Source organism: Lithobates pipiens, unplaced genomic scaffold (assembly GCF_037356315.1).
Source record: "Lithobates pipiens isolate NorthernLeopardFrog02 unplaced genomic scaffold, aLitPip1_a1.2 Scaffold_18, whole genome shotgun sequence".
NCBI classification, from domain to species: Eukaryota; Metazoa; Chordata; class Amphibia; order Anura; family Ranidae; genus Lithobates; species Lithobates pipiens.
This window is the reverse complement of record NW_027507758.1, coordinates 88951562-88968102: the sequence shown is the minus strand read 5'-3', so window position 1 is coordinate 88968102 and position 16541 is coordinate 88951562.

Genomic DNA, 16541 nt, shown 5'->3' with positions numbered 1-16541 from the left:
ATAAGAAAGACTTGGGTCGGGATGCCGGAGGATAGGTGCTGATGTGAAAAGTCTCTTTAGTTCATCAAAAGCTTCCTGAGCTTGCTGAGACCACTGGAATTTAACTTGCTGACGGGTTAGTTGAGTAATAGGGGAAATGATCGTGGAGAATCCCTGAATAAACCTGCGATAAAAGTTGGCGAAGCCAACAAATCGCTGAACAGATCTCTTGTCTGTGGGTTCTGGCCATTCTTGGATAGCTTTGACCTTTTGTGGGTCCATTGATATTCCCCCTGTGGTGATGATGAACCCGAGGAATTGGATAGTGTCTCTTTCAAACTCACATTTCTCTCCTTTTAGGTAGAGCCCGTGCTCTCTGAGGATGAGGAGGACCTTCCTGACGTGTGTTCGGTGTGTTTCTAGTGAGTTGGAGAAAATCAAAATATCGTCAAGATACACAATTACAAAGTTGTCTAGATACTCACGGAATATATCGTTGACGAGGTGCTGGAATGTGGCCGGGGCATTGCAGAGCCCGAAGGGCATCACTAGGTATTCAAAGTGTCCGAATCTAGACCTGAAAGCCGTTTTCCACTCATCTCCATCGCGGATTCGGACTAAATTATATGCTCCCCGCAGGTCTAGTTTAGTGAATACCTTAGCAGTTCTTAGGCGTTGGAAGAGTTCAGGGATGAGGGGAAGCGGATACCGATTCTTAATAGTAATTTTATTAAGTTCCCTGTAGTCCACACAGGGCCTGAGTGAACCATCCTTTTTCTCAACGAAAAAGATGCCTGCGCCAGCTGGAGAAGAGGATGGTCGGATAAATCCTTTTTCTAGGTTTTCATCAATGTAAGAGCGCAGAGTTTCCAATTCGGTTTCCGATAATGGGAAGATCCGCCCGAATGGTATTTCGGAACCGGGTAGCAGATCAATCGGGCAGTCATAGGGCCGATGGGGCGGCAGAGTATCGGCTTTCTTTTTGTCAAAAATGTCCAAAAAGTCATGATAAGCTGAGGGGACATGCGGGAGATTATCAGGACTAGTCTGTATTGTCAAGCAAGAGGTGGACTTGTGGGAGGTTGGCAGGAGACAGTGCTGTGAACAGTAGGGAGAAGAAAAGCGTACTTCCTTCTTATTCCATTTAATCAGTGGGTCGTGGGCTTGTAACCAAGGAAACCCGAGGATGATCGGAAACATCGGAGAATGGATAATGTCGAAGCGAAGAAATTCACGATGGCCAGAATCAGTGGATGTCAAGATTGGTACCGTTTCTTGGGTCACGGGACCAGAGCAGGGTAGGGAGCCGTCAGCCAGGTGGATTTGAAGATGTTGTTTCTTAGTGCAGAGAGGGATGTGCAGTTTCCGAGCTAAAGTTAAGTCCATGAAACAACTGCAGGCTCCTGAGTCAATGATGGCTCCCAGCCGAACCTCCTCTTCCGCCACCTGTAATGAAATCGGGAGGACAAGATGAGATTGGGTGAAACCTGAAATTTGAGAATTCACCGCAGCATGAGGTCGGCGCTTACTGGGCCTTACAGGACAGCTGCGCAGGAAATGACCCGATTCACCACAGTACAGACGAAGATGAGAAGTCTCTCATCAGGGGTGAGTGGAGCCCGGACTAGGCCCAGCTGCATGGGTTCACTGTCAGCAGAGGAGGAAGGGACTGGAGCAGGCATAGGCAAGGGGGGTACCCGGGGTAGCATCCACGTGGGTTTAGATGATTGAAAGCGCTCAGAGCGACGCTCCCGTAAACGTCGGTCAAGCTTGGTAGCCAACTGGACCAGGTCTTCTAAAGATGCAGGGGCATCTACCCGGGCCAGTTCGTCCTTTAGGGTCTCAGAGAGGCCTAGGCGAAATTGATATTTAAGGGCAGCCTCGTTCCAGTCAGTGTCCCCAGAGCATTTGCGAAACTCTACAATATAGTCCTCTACTGGTCTTTTTCCCTGGGTTAGGGAGTGCAGGATGGCTTCGGCCATAGCGGTGCGTTGAGGGTCATCATACAATTGTGACATGGCTACAAAAAAGGTCTCTACGGAATCGAGAAGGGAGCTCTTCTGCTCCAGGAGGTTATGGGCCCAGGACTGTGGTTCATCGGAAAGCAGGGAGATGATGAACCCCACCTTCACTGATTCAGAGTGGAAAGTCCAGGGCTGCAGGGCCAGGTACAGGAGGCATGCGTTTTTGAACGCCCTAAACTTCTTTCGGTTGGGATCCTGGGTTCCGGAAGGGTTATGACTACTGCAGGTGTAGCACTGCCTTGAATCTGCGAAGCGGAAGAGCTGCTGGCTGTAGAAGGTGAAGGATCCGATGGATTGGGAGAGATCGCCAGGTGCTGTAGCCGGCCTTCAATCTGAAAGTAGCCATCCTGGAGTCGCTGCACTGCCTGAGTGAGGGCTGCAACCTGCTGGCAGAGAGCCTCAAGAGGTGAGCCAGCTCTGTCGGCTTCTGACATGGCTGGTTTGTACTGTCAGGTACTCACCAAAGCCGAAGTGCTGAGAGCGGCTTCCCTTGCAGCTGGGTGCACAGTACCCCTGAAGGTGGAACAGTGGGTACAGGGCACGGAGAGGCACGGGTTGCCAGCAGGTGACTTGTATGCAGCAGGTCTTCTGAAGGAAGAGATGCCCATGCTGAAGATCTTGGAACTGGTAGAAGTAAACGCCTGCCAGGGGTTCCAACACCTGGAGTGAAGGCCGAGGGTCAAACACAGGTACAGTCCGAGAGACAGAGGATATTCCGGAGGCAGGCCGAGGGTCAAGCACAGGTATCAGTCCGTGAGCCAGCAAGGCTAAGTGCAGAAAGTCCGTTTAAGCAAGCCAGGGGTCAGATCAGGAGAGAATCAGAGTGGTCTTCAAACAAGCCGGGTCACAACAGGAAGTGGTCAACAGGAACAGGAAACAGGAACCAGGAACACAGGTGAGCTGAGGAGACAAACCAGCAAATACACAGAGCACATTGATGCCTTTTATAGGACTGTCAGGCCAATCAGGTAAGGCCCATAGCCGTGTGCATAGGTTTGCACATGCGTGTACGACATATGAATTCCCAATTCTTGACAATTATCAATTGGGATGATGGTACTGTTATATGTATTACGTATATTTTGTATTCGAGGCTATACTCAGTCTATGGCTATATTCATGGGGTGGATAATACACCCAGGGTGGATAACACACCCGTTTTTTAGAGGCACCAACCTCTGAACAGCAACAGTGGTGGGTGTCTCTTTTGAGTGCCTCTATTTTTTGTATCTAGATATACATTACTTTACTTTATTTATTTTTTCACCTCGATAGCTAGTGGGATTGTCATTCCTTATGCCGTTGGTGACACTGAAGTATGGTTGTTCCCATGCTTTGTTTATTACATTATTACCTTGATTATACGATGTTTGTAGTATTATTGTTTATATATTATTATTATTTTTGTATTTTGTGAATAGTGTTGCTGTAAAGGAGATCCGCTCCCCCCAGGGGGAAGCTTGGGTCTTTTCTTGGATCCTTTGTTGTGTTCTCCTGTCTGGCAGATGTGCGCTCGCCCTGGTGGGTCCCTTATTTTGGGTCCTTCTTGTGCTGGATGCACCCGGACCTTTTGGTCCATGGGCCCCTCCGGCGCGCACATGCGCTGTGCGCACATCCATGCACAGTGCGTCCGCATCAGCGTGCGTGATGGTTGCATGGCCGTGCGAGTGCGCGGTGTGGGTGGGCGGACCCCCGTGACATCAGACGCCGCCGTTTAGCGGCGTACGCTGATGCCGGAAGGGTTGGGGGCTTAAATAGTGGTCTGTGTTAGACCACTGTTGAGCAGTTTTCAGGACTCCACATGCCGGGTTGCGCTGTTGGACATGTCTATACAGGTTAGAGTATTGCTGTTTTTATACCCGATGACTAGGACCTCTAGTACCCTAGGTCTCCTGGTCTTATCTTACTTTATGCCTTTTTTCATATGTGCTTAAAGTGATTGCTCTGTGTGTACCCCCACAGATGGCGATCAATACCCAGGTTCATGTTTGTTTCCTGGCTAATGAATTACCATATTAATTATCATGATTACCTGGTGTGCTAACCTGCAATACACCTGTGGTGTCCATCTACAACAGCAACCTGTGCATACATGCTTACCAGCTCCTCCCTTTGGGGAGTGTATTATATATATACCCTGTTTCCCCGATAGTAAGACACCCCCGATTGTAAGACGTATCGGGAGTTTCAGAGGGGTCGGCTAATATAAGCCGTACCCCGAAAGTAAGACATATGTCTTACTTTCGGGGAAACACGGGGGTATTGCCGCCTCCCTCTCATCTAGCTGCGCGCCGCGTCCTGCCCACGTCCGCACCGTCCCCCTCTCCATACGTCGCCGCGTCTGCCATTTCCCTCTGATCTTAATGAGCGCCGCCTCCTGCCCACGCCTGAGCCGTCCCCCTCTCCATACGTCACCGCGCCGTCCCCTGCACTTGTCACTGCCGCCTCCTGCTTAAAATACGGTAATGCACACAGTATTAATCATACATCAGTAAAACATACACACTGGCATACTGGGGTATCATCTGCTGTATGTAACCCAGTGGGTATCAGCAGGTGTCACACTGGATTAAATACAGCAGGTGGTACTGTATCACACATAAATCTGTTTTATCCTCCAGTATTCCACTGTTCGTTCTTACCATTTTTCATTGTTTTACATGTTATGCAATGTTGTAACAAGACATTCTTGGCACTTCCTTTTATAAAACTGTTTTGTGGTGAATACAATACTGTTCAGGTTGTTAATAAATGTTAATTTTATGGTTAAAACTAAAAATTCGACAATTTTTTTCCAATATAAGACATACCCCGAAAGTAAGACATAGTGGGGCTTTTGGGGATAAAAAGAAAGTAAGACACTGTCTTACTTTCGGGGAAACACGGTAGTAGGTGATACCTGCCCTGCACACTATACATTTGTATTCCTTGGCTACTATGGTGTTGCCCTGTTCGATCTCCCTCTATGAACATGGGTGGTGTACACTGGATAATATAGCACAAACGGTATGTTTGGCTTTTATTTTCACACTTGTTTCACTTATATCCTTTTTACCCTATTTTTTGTGGTGGTTTGCCCCTTTTCCACATTTCTTTTTCCTTTTCTTCCCAATTTGGTCACAATTCTTTGGTAATTTTTTGCCTGCGTAGGACACCTTAGGATGCACAATTAAGCACTTCCTTTTTATAGGCTCTTTTTACAGCCCCTATACACAGTCTATTTTCCATCCCTTTTCACCTATATATCGCTCTTTAGGTGTGTATAGGTTAATGTCTCATCTCACTTTAACTCTCATATCATATATATCTGTTTAAATTTGAAGAGTCCTTTACAACCCCCCGCATCTGCCGTGGGAGGAAACCGATGGGTCCTGTGATCTACTGCTTCCTCCTTTGTGGGTGAGCTGATCCCCTCGCTATTTAAATTACTGTAACTCTTCTGTTATGTCATTATATGATTCGCTGCTATTTGATTATTTGCAAATATTTTTATTTACTCTGTAGACTATCCTCCTGAAGAAGCGGTTCGCCGCGAAACCGGTAGAGGAAACGTTTCTGTACCCCTCTTCAATAGAAACCTTACGGGCTTACCCGTCGGTAGTTTATTAAATTGTGGTGTATATGATTTTAGCAATATGAAAGTTTTGATGGATTTCATTTTTTTGTCCTTATTAAATTACTTGTAATTTTTTTTTATAACAAAGTCTTTTATGATTTATTTAGTACCGCAATAGTCCCCTCAACAAATATTTTTGGGTGTGGATATCAAGGGAGCAGCCTCAGCAACTGCCCCAATATCCTTAGAATTCCCAATTCTTGACAAATATGCATGCGTCGTTGTGCAGCTCTTCCCCGCAGGCGTACAGGGAAGTGCCGACGTTGAAGTCTGGTGATTCTCTGACAAGTAACTTGCATATTAGCCTTTAAAATTAGCACTTTAGATTTTGAACGTTGGAGTCCCATAGACTTTAATAGGGTTCTAAAGTTCACACGAAGTATGCTTTATATACTAGCTCTGTCGAATCTTCTTTATACATTCGACAGACAACATAAGCCTTCAAAGACCGATTTGACCGTAATTCATGTGGATTTTCAGAAGAATGCAATTTTTTAACAAAAAATTAAATAAATAAAAACGAATTTCGGGAGTAACTAAATAAATTTATTTTTCAGGCCAAAAAGAAATTCCGAAACAAAATATTTCACTCTGCACATGTCTACTACCTTTTCCAATCAAACCCTTGAGTGCCTGCCAGTTCATCAAACACACGGGGGTTCTTCTACGCAACCTACACCTCAACCCCAGCCAGTACTCTGGTCACTCTTTCCATATTGGAGCAGCCTCGGCAGCATCCCGACATGGGGTCCCAGATCACGTCATTAAGAGACTAGGCAGGTGGAAGTCTGCCTGCCTTGCCTGGTACATCCCCAATCCTCAGGTGGAAATGGCACAAGCATTCACCAAACTTGCTCAATGAATAAAGCTAAAACTAATAAAACTACACCCCTACCTGAATGTTTTTTCCCCCTTATTTTGGTATACCATCCATCAGACCAGGGCACACTTCAGGTCCATTTCATGTTGTAAGTCTTATGATAAGTCTATGTTGTTCATATCCGTTTCAGTCATAGGGCTTCAACCATAAGTAAGAGGGCCAGTATGGTGGCCTGAATTTATCGGAGGAGCCCGGTGGGTATTTAACCAACCCGCTCACCTGTGGACTTTGTCGGTTTCCTGTGCGCGATACCCACCCTCCCATCCCCTTTTCAGGGCATTTCTCAAATTAATTTCTCTTCACAAAATATTCATTTCTAATCTTGGGTATGCCCTCCTTATTTTGGTATACAATCCATCCGACCAGGGCACACTTCAGGTCCATTTCATGTTTTAAGTCTTATGGTAAGTCTATGTTGTTCATATCCGTATCAGCCATAGGGCTTCAAATATATATATATAGTGCACTAACATGTTTTGGAGCTACCCAACTGCCAAGACATTGGCTTCTTGGTAACTTCCAAAAGGTACAGAAGGGTGTAAATCTTAGAACAAGAAATACATTAAGAATAAGAAGTATAAAGAAGCAGTAAAGAAAAGAACAAGTGAGGTGTTTTATAAAGAGGGAATAGGGGCAGGGGTGGACTGACAACTCATGGGGTCCCCGGGCAATAGAACATCATGGGGCCCCTTGTGTCCACACTCAAGCTACACCCACACAAAGCCCCACCTACATATTGTAGCTCAGCTGCATAGAGGGGACATTTAAATATCTACTGCAGCATAGCCTGAAGTTCCCGGTTTCTTTCCATAGAAGCCACTGGGCGCTTCCAGGTTTAAAGGTGGCTGCAATCAGGGCCGGACTGGGAATAAAATCCGGCCCTGGAAAAAATTTCATACCAGCCCCATAGCATTATTATACCAGCGCAACAGCATAACATCAGTATTTTCTTGTTCATAAAAAGGGAAAACCATACATTTTAAAGCACATTTGTTGAAGAGTGTATTATATATAGATAAGACAGATATGAAATCACATAGGGCTTTATATATATATATATATATATATATATATATATATATATATATATATATATATATATATATATTATTATTATTATACAGGTTTTATATAGCGCCAACAGTTTGTGCAGCGCTTTACAACATGACAGCAGACATTACAGTTACATTACAATTGGTACAAGAGGAATCAGAGGGCCCTGCTCGTTAGAGCTTACAATCTAAAAAGGAAGGGTCAATTGATACAAAAGGTAATACCTGTGAGGGGAGGAGCTGATGGAGGTAGTAAAACAGTGTTAGTTAGAAGCAGGATAGGCTTCTTTGAAGAGAAGGGATAGATTAGGGGACAGTCGGACAGATTGGGGTAGGGAGTTCCAAAGGATGGGAGAAGCTCTGGACAAATCCTGGAGCTGAGCATGGGAGGAGGTGACAAGGGAGCTAGAGAGCAGGAGGTCTTGGGATGACCGAAGAGAGCGGCTTGGTTGGTATTTTGGGACTAGGTTAGTGATATAACTAGGGGCAGAGTTATGGATGGCTTTGTAAATTATTGTTAGTACTTTGAATTTTATTTGTTGGGTGAGTGGAAGCCAGTGGAGGGATTGGCAGAGGGGGGTGTATGACACTGAATGGCTGGTAAGGTGGATGAGTCTGGCAACGGCATTCATTATGGACTGAAGGGGGGATAGTCTATGTAAAGGTAATCCAATGAGGAGGGAGTTGCAGTGGTCGAGGCGAGAGATGACCAGGGAGTGAAGTAGAAGCTCGGTGGTGTCATTAGTTAAAAAGGGGCATATATATATATAAAAGCAAATTCCAGTTCCCCAGGAACTCCGCAGAAAGAATACACTAAGGTAAGGGGGGGGGGGGGGGGGTTACTGATACAAGGGGGAAACTCTTTATATAAGTGCCATTATCGTATTCACTCCCCCCCTTACATCAGTGACCCCCCTTCAGACTGGCCTGGCGGTGCTGTCACTTACCTCCTCTCAGGTGCACCATGCAGGGCTCAGCCAGTCGGCTCCAGCTTGGTGGCTCTGATTTTATCCTATAGTCTCCTCTCTACAGTTCAAACAAGTCTGACTTCTCCCATGACCCCCATCCCGGTGGTGCTCCCACTCTTGACTCCTCAACACACTCAGAGACTGCAGACATACTACAGAAGATGGTCAGAGACTGCAGACATGATACAGGAGATGGCAAGAGACTGCAGACATGATACAAGAGATGGGCAGAGACTGCAGACATGATACAATAGCTCAATGCAGCCTCACCAGTGCCCATCAAATGCAGCCTCACTGTGTCCATCAAATGCAGCCTCACTGTGCCCATCAATGCAACCTCACTGTGCTCATCAAATGCAGCTTTACTCTGCCCATGAATGCAGTCTCACGGTGCCCATGAATGCGGCCTCACTGTGCCCACCATTGCAGCCTCACTCCGCCCTTCATTGCAGCCTCACTGTGCTTATCAAATGCAGCTTTACTGTGCCGTGAATGCAGTCTTACTATGCCCATGAATGCAGCCTCACTGTGCCCATCATTGCAGCCTCTCCTGTTCCCCATGTCCCAGTCTGCAGTCCCTGTCTGTGGGAAGGTGTTCTGTTGATGGGAATGGTGCTTCTTCCAGAGGATCTGTTTGCTGTGAGATGAAGTGTTCCCTGGCAGCCATCCTCATTTTCTGGCCCTGGTCAACCTGTCCTCTGGTCCTGGGGAAGTGGAGAGCATTGGGTGGGAGCTGGAGAGAAGGGGGAGCAGAAAGTACTGGCGGGGTTGGAGAACACATGGGTGGGGGCAAAGAGCAGGGGGAGTGGAGATCACAGGGGTGGGGAGTGGAGAGTGCTGGGGGGAACTTGAGAGCAATGTTGGGGGCCAAAAAGAACAAGGGTGTAGAGCACGGAAGGCTGAGAGCACTGAGGGGAAAAGAATATGGGGTGGTGAAGAGCACTGAGGGGGAGCTTGAGAGCACTGGGGGGGAGCTTGAGAGTACTGGGGGGCAGAAAAACAGGGCTGAAGAGCACTGGGGGTACAAAGAGCAGGGGGAGTGGAGAGCAATGGGAGGAGCTTGAGAGCACTAGTGGGGGCCAGAAAGAACAGGGGTGGAAAGCACAGTGGACTGGAGAGCACTATGGGGGGCAGAGAGCACTGGCGGGGTTGGAGAGCACATGGGTGGGGGCAAAATGCAAGGGGAAGTGGAGAGTACAGGGGTGGGGAGCGAAGAGTGCTGGGGGGAGCTTGAGAGAGCACTGGAGAGGGAAACAAAAAGAACAGGGGTGGAGAGCTTGGGGCAGAGAGCACTGGGGGGGTTGGAGAGAAATGGGTGGAGCTTGAGAGCGCCGGGGGGCAGAAAGAACAGGGGTGGGGAGCACGGGGGGCTGGAGAGCACTGTTGGGGTTGGAGAGCACTGGGGTGGGGGCTGGAGAGTGATGGGGAGAGCTGGAGAGCACTGGGGGGGAGGGGGAAGAACAGGGGTGGAGAGCACTGGGGGAGTGAAGAGCACTGGGATGGTGGCTAGAGAAGGATGGGGAGAGCTGGACAGGGGGGGAGGGAGAACAGGGGTTGAGAAAACTGTGGGGGAGCTGGAGAGTGTGGTGGGGGAGGAGAGCACTGGGGGGGAGCCAGGGAGCACAAGGAGAACTGGGGGGCAGTAAAAGTAGTTGGATTGGATAGGGGGAGAAGCAGGGCATATAGAGAAGATGAACTTTCTATGTTCCTCCATGCAGCCACTGAATGCTTGATTGTCCTCCTCTCCCTTCTGCAAGTATTCAGCGGCTGCATGGAGGAATATAGAAAGCTCATCTCCTCTATATGCGACCCCCTATCCAGGCACACAGAGCGGGCATCTCCTCCTGTGGATCACACAGAGCTGGCTGGGTCTGTGTTCAGCGGCCACGCTATAACACGGTCCCGCCCCCCCCCCCCCCCCAGACTGGCTTGTGTGATAGGCGGAACGTTAATTCTAACTACTAACACACGAGGCGGTCTAGGGGGGGGCGGGACCATGTTACAACACTGCCGCAGAACACAGAGCCAGCCAGCTCTATGACACACAGGAGCAGGAGAGAGGGGAGCACTGCAGCCCCAAAGCAATGCAGAAGCCATATTTATGATGCAGAGAGGGAGGTGAGAAACAGAGGGGGTGAGAGAGAGGGGGAGTGAGAGACAGAAAGAGGGGTGAGAGATAGAGGGGGGTATAGGGGTGAGACAAAGAGGGGGGTTAGAGAAAGAGGGGTGTGAGACTGAAGCTGGGTGAGAGACAGAATGGAAGGTGAGAGAGATAGGGGGTGTGAGACACAGAGGGAGGATCAGAGTGACAGAGGAGGGTGAGAGGGAGAGGTGATAGACAGAGGGGTGAGAGAGGGAGGGAGAGTGAAAGAGAGGCAGGGGAGTGAGAGAGAGAGAGGGGGAATAAGGGGGTGAGAGAGGAACGAGGGACTTCCCTCAAAATTATACCAGTATAATGTTTTACAACTTTCAATTGCCTATAATGTACCCATCAGCAGGGTTCTCTGATCACTATATCAGCCTGGTAAAAGAGTCAGTGCCCAGTCATGTCTCACAGTCAGGGACATCTCTCACCTTCCTGCCGGATCCATCACCAGCTGCATGTATTGAGAAAAGATCACAGCCTTCGAACCTATTGCACTTCCATACTTCCATAAGTATCCATTCCCATGGATACTTCCAGCATCAGATCGAGTGCCACCAGGGCCATTGTTAAAAATCATGGGGCCTCATACAGCTTTACCTGATGGCCCCAGCGGGCTTCTGTGTTTTATAAGTGACTTTAGTGAGCAGCAATTCAAGGGGCCAGCACTGAAGGTTTCGGCAAAAAAAAAAGGTTATTAGGGCAATAAAAAAGCTGCTGCCCCTTACATCGACATTCCTGGGTGCTGCCGCTGCCTCCTCTGCTCCTCTCACTGACAGTCCTCCGCTCTCTGTGACACATGCAGTCTTTCATAGAGCCCCTACTGACCCTGGGCCCTCGGATCATGGACATATTGATTTTTCAAATTTATGACACTCCAGCCCATACTTGATACTAATTTGAGGGAAATGCTGGCATTCACAAGGGGTTCACTCCATACAGCTATGATTTCTTTAATGCAATAATCCAACTCAGATGTACAGGAAATGGTGGACAGAGTCAGCTACATCGAACACAAAAATTTGAGTATTTGCCTCATCCCTTAACAATCTAATAGACTCTCAGAACAACAGTGAAGATTACTTAAATTGGACCAAAAAAGCTTGTTGATTTTGAGGACAAATCAGGCTGGGACAACATCAAAGTTCATGGCATACCAACATCTGTACAGCAGGCAGACCTATAGCAATACATGTACAGCCTGATAAGCTAAAGGGAAGCTCCACCCAAAAGGGAAGCTCTGCTTGTTTGCACCCTCCTATCCTCCACTGCCTTATTTGGCACTTTTTGGGGGGAGTGGGTACCTAGTTTTGACAGGTACCCACTCCCACTTCCGGATAAGATCGGCCCGGTGATTATTTCAAGCCCCTCCTCCTTCCCCCCGCTGCCTTCTGGGACACACACAGGTCCCAAAAGATGGCAGGACCATTCAGAAAGCGCATTGTGACTTGAGCATGTGCAGTATGAAACTGGTTGTGAGGCCTGAAGGCTTCACTGCCAGTTTCCTTTAGTGAAGATGCTGATGCCTACACCTAAAGCTGAATGATAAATCAGTTTGTGGTGCCGGCAACGCTGGATCTCTGGACAAGTAAGTGTCCTTATATTAAAAGTCAGCAGCTACAGTATTTGTAGCTGTGGACTTTAATTTTTTTTTTGGCCAGACTGTTCCTTTTAAATTGGTTGTAAAGTCAGAAGGTTTTTTATTTTATTGCATTCTATTCATTAAGATAAAAAAAAACTTTTGTGCGCAGCAGCCCCCCTTAAATTGGTTGTAAAGTCAGAAGGTTTTTTATTTTATTGCATTCTATGCATTAAGATTAAAAAAAACATTCTGTGCACAGCAGCCCCCCTCAGTCCCCCTAATACTTACTTGAGCCCATCTTAACCCAGTGATGTTGCAGGAGTCTCTCGGCTGCCCAGGACTCTCCCTCCTCATTGGCTGAGAGGGCAGCATGGCGCCATTGGCTCCCACTGCTGTTAATCAAAGTCAGTGAGCCAATGAGGAGAGAGGGGGTGGGGCCGAACCACAGCTCTGTGTCTGAATGGACACACAGAGCAGTGGCTCGGCTCGGGTGCCCCCACAGCAAGCTGCTTGCCGTTGGTCCCCCGGCATGGGGGAGGGGCCAGAAGCGCAGGTGAGAGACCCGAGAAGAGGAGAATCTGGTCTGCTCTTGCGCAAAACGACTGCACAGAACAGGTAAGTATAACATGTTTGTTATTTTTTTAATAAAAAAATACTTTAGTATCACTAACTCCTCCCTGACACTTCCTTTCGGAAGTTGAGATCTTCCTGGACAACATGGAGAAAAGCAAAGATCCCTGGGGGGTACTAGGCGGCACCCTTTAAAAAACAAAAAAACTATCAAGCGCCCAATAAAAAGACGTAGATGTAGTGTTCTGTACCCCCCCCCCATTTAGTGTCTTCTGCCCCTTCACTTCAACCTCCCCCCATACACAGCACTGTGTAGGCAGCATTCCTACCTGCCAGCGTGTGTACAGCAGAGAGGAGATGGCATAGTGCTGGGTAGAAGGTGGGAGCTGGAGCCTCCGGGGGGTTAACATTTCATAACAAGCTAGTGATTGGCTGCTAGGGCTGCCTAGAAGCCAATTAATGAGGCAGCTCCCACCACCGACCTCCATCCAACTCTATGCTGCCTCCTGCTCACCACTCTGCAGTGAACAAGAGTTGCGGAGGAAGGGGGAAGGCAGAGCCATTGTCATGATCCACCCGGCGGCTCCCAGCAGTCAAAAGATCTTTTGCAATCAATGGCCTGCCAACCCCTGCTTTAGCCCAACATACAGCAAGGAAAAAAATGCCTCCTATTATTATCCAAACCCTCAGGAATCACAAAATTCCTTATTTTTATGGATGTTCCATTGAACTCATACTTGATAGAAATGGATCTACCCACATGGTGAACAACCCAAAAGAAGGCCTTTCTGTCCTGAAAGCCTGGGATATCATTCCACCACACTTAACTACGCCTACCCCAAGAAGAGATTCCCCGGAGTACAAGACTGTGACTTGTAAACATACAGTACATTCAAATCTTGCTACCAAAGTATTAACCACAAACTGATCTGGTGATACCATGAAGCCCGCATTTACTAACTGTTGCTCTTTCCTCCTGATATTGTGTTGTTTCTCACTGCACATTGACCCACCTCTAGGTCACAGCCATTATGACTGTTTATTGCTTCAGGGCTCTTATTTTCTGTGTTATTATTTTTACTGCCCCCCCCCCCCCCCCAACCCAGTGTTATTCACAAGGGCAGAAAGTGATGCCAGAAAATGTACTTCTTCAATGTTTCCTGTGTGGGACCCCTTGTATGAGAACCTTCATACTACATGACTACATGCCCATTCTGGAACCCTTAAGTCTGCATTACTCCTATTGGACACAATAACTCAGCTGCAATTTTTTGTATCTATTAATGCCAAAGGGCTTAAACCAACTATATAAAATATTGACACTCTAGAAAGATTCCCTCAATGCCAAATGTGATCTCCTATATGTGCAAGAGACACATTTTTATAAGGAAAACACCCTCAAATAAACACATAAAGACTTTCACTATGTACATTTGCCAGTACAGCTGCACAAAAAGAAGGGGTCGCAATCCATTTCAAACCCCATCGGTCATTCATTTATTCTGAACATTAAACCATATACTTTGATGAACATATATTAACCAAATTCATGATTCAAATCAATTTCATCAACAAGCTCCTGAGAAAGCTGATCAATAATCGTCAAGGTTCCCTGAAAAATATGTGGAGACTTTAACCACTTAAGCCCGGACCATTTTGCTGGCCAAAGACCAGAGCACTTTTTGCGATTCGGCACTGCGTCGCTTTAACTGACAATTGTGCAGTCGTGCGACGTGGCTCCCAAACAAAGTTAATGTACTTTTTACCCCACAAATAGAGCTTTCTTTTGGTGGTATTTGATCACCTCTGTGGTTTTTGATTTTTTGCGCTATAAACAAAGAAAGAGTGACAATTTAAAAAAAAAAACATTATTTTTTACTTTTTTTTTCTTCAGTTTAGGCCGATACATATTCTTCAACAAATTTTTGGTTTATCGCAATAAGCGTTTATTGATTGGTTTGCGCAAAAGTTATAACGTCTACAAAATAAGGGATAGATTTATGGCCTTTTTATTTTTTTTTATTTTTTTACTAGTAATGGCAGTGATCAGCGATTTTTATCATGACTGCGCCCTTATGGCGGACACATCGGACAATTTTGACACATTTTTGGGACCATTGGCATTGATTACTGTAAAAATGTCACTGGCAGTGAAGGGGTTAACCACTAGGGGCCGGGGGAAGGGTTAAGTGTGTCCTGGAGAGTGATTTTAACTGTGGGGGGGATGGGCTAGCAGTGACACGACACTGATCACTGCTCCCGATGAAAGGGAGCAGCCGATCAGTGTCCTGTCACTAGGCAGAACGGGGAGATGCTGTATTTACATGGTGGGAAGTTCAAAGTAACGTACAGTTGTTGTTTTTTTTGTTTTTTTTTAACATTTTGACACTTTTTTGTGAAATGGTAGGGGTACATTGATAAAGAGGTCTTAGGGATTCCGATAAGCCCCCCGCCCACAGACCCCCCACAACCACTGGGCAAGGGTTGTGGGGATGAGGCCCTTGTCCCCAAAGCACCCTCCCCATGTTGAGGCTACCCAAAAGCACCCTCCCCATGTTGAGGATATGTGTCCTAGTACGTTTCAGGAGGGGGGTGTTCACTCATGCCCTCCTCTTTTCCTGCGGCCTGCCAGGTTGCGTGCTCGGATCAGGGTCTGGTATGGATTTTGGGAGGACCCCACGGCAATTTTTTATATTTTGGCGCAGGATTCCCCTTAAAATCCATACCAGACCTGGAGGGTCTGGTATGGATTTGGGGGGGGGGGGGGGCCCTATGCCATTTTTAAAAAACCTTAAGCATTAAACTTTAAGCATTAAACATAAAAAATCACTGCTCCCCAAAAAACTTTAGTTTAAAAAAAAAAAAAATTCCATTGATACATGTCCCCTGGGGCAGGACCCAGGTCCCCAAACATTTTTTATGACAATAACTTGCATATAAACCTTTAAAATGAGCACTTTTGATTATTCATGTTCATGTCCCATAGACTTTAACCACTTCCCGACCAGCGCACGCTGATGTACGTCGGCAGAATGGCACGGGCAGGCATATTGACGTACAGGTACGTCCAATCTTAAATGCCGCCCTGCCATCGCGAGCTGGTCGGGACCCCCCGTGAGTCCGGTCGCGGGTCCCGTGGACTGGATCGCCGCAGGCATACCCGCGATCATCTCACGGGGCGGGTGAACTGGGAGATGCCGTTGTAAACAGCATCTCCCCGTTCTGCCTAGCAACAAGTGACGCTGATCTCTGCTCCATGTGATTGGAGCAGAGATCAGTGTTCACTAAAAGAAAGCCCAGCCCCCCACAGTTAGTAACACACCCCTAGGAACACTTAACCCCTACACTGCCACCCACTGGTTAACCCCTTCACTGCCAGTGTCATTTACACAGGAATCACTGCATTTGTATAGCAGTGATTGCTGTATAAATGACAATGGTCCCAAAATTGTGTCAAAAATGTCAGATGTTTCCGCCATAATGTCGCGGTCACAATAAAAATCGCTGATTGCCGCCATTACTAGTAAAAAAAAATTTCTATCCCCTATTTTGTAAATGCTATAACTTTTGCGCAATAATCGTTATTGTGATTTTTTTAACCAAAAATATGTAGAAGAATATGTATCGGCCTAAACAGGGAAAAAATGTTTTTATATATATTTTTGGGGGATATTTATTATAACAAAAAGTAAAAAAAAAATGTGTTTTTTCAAAATTGTCGCTCTAT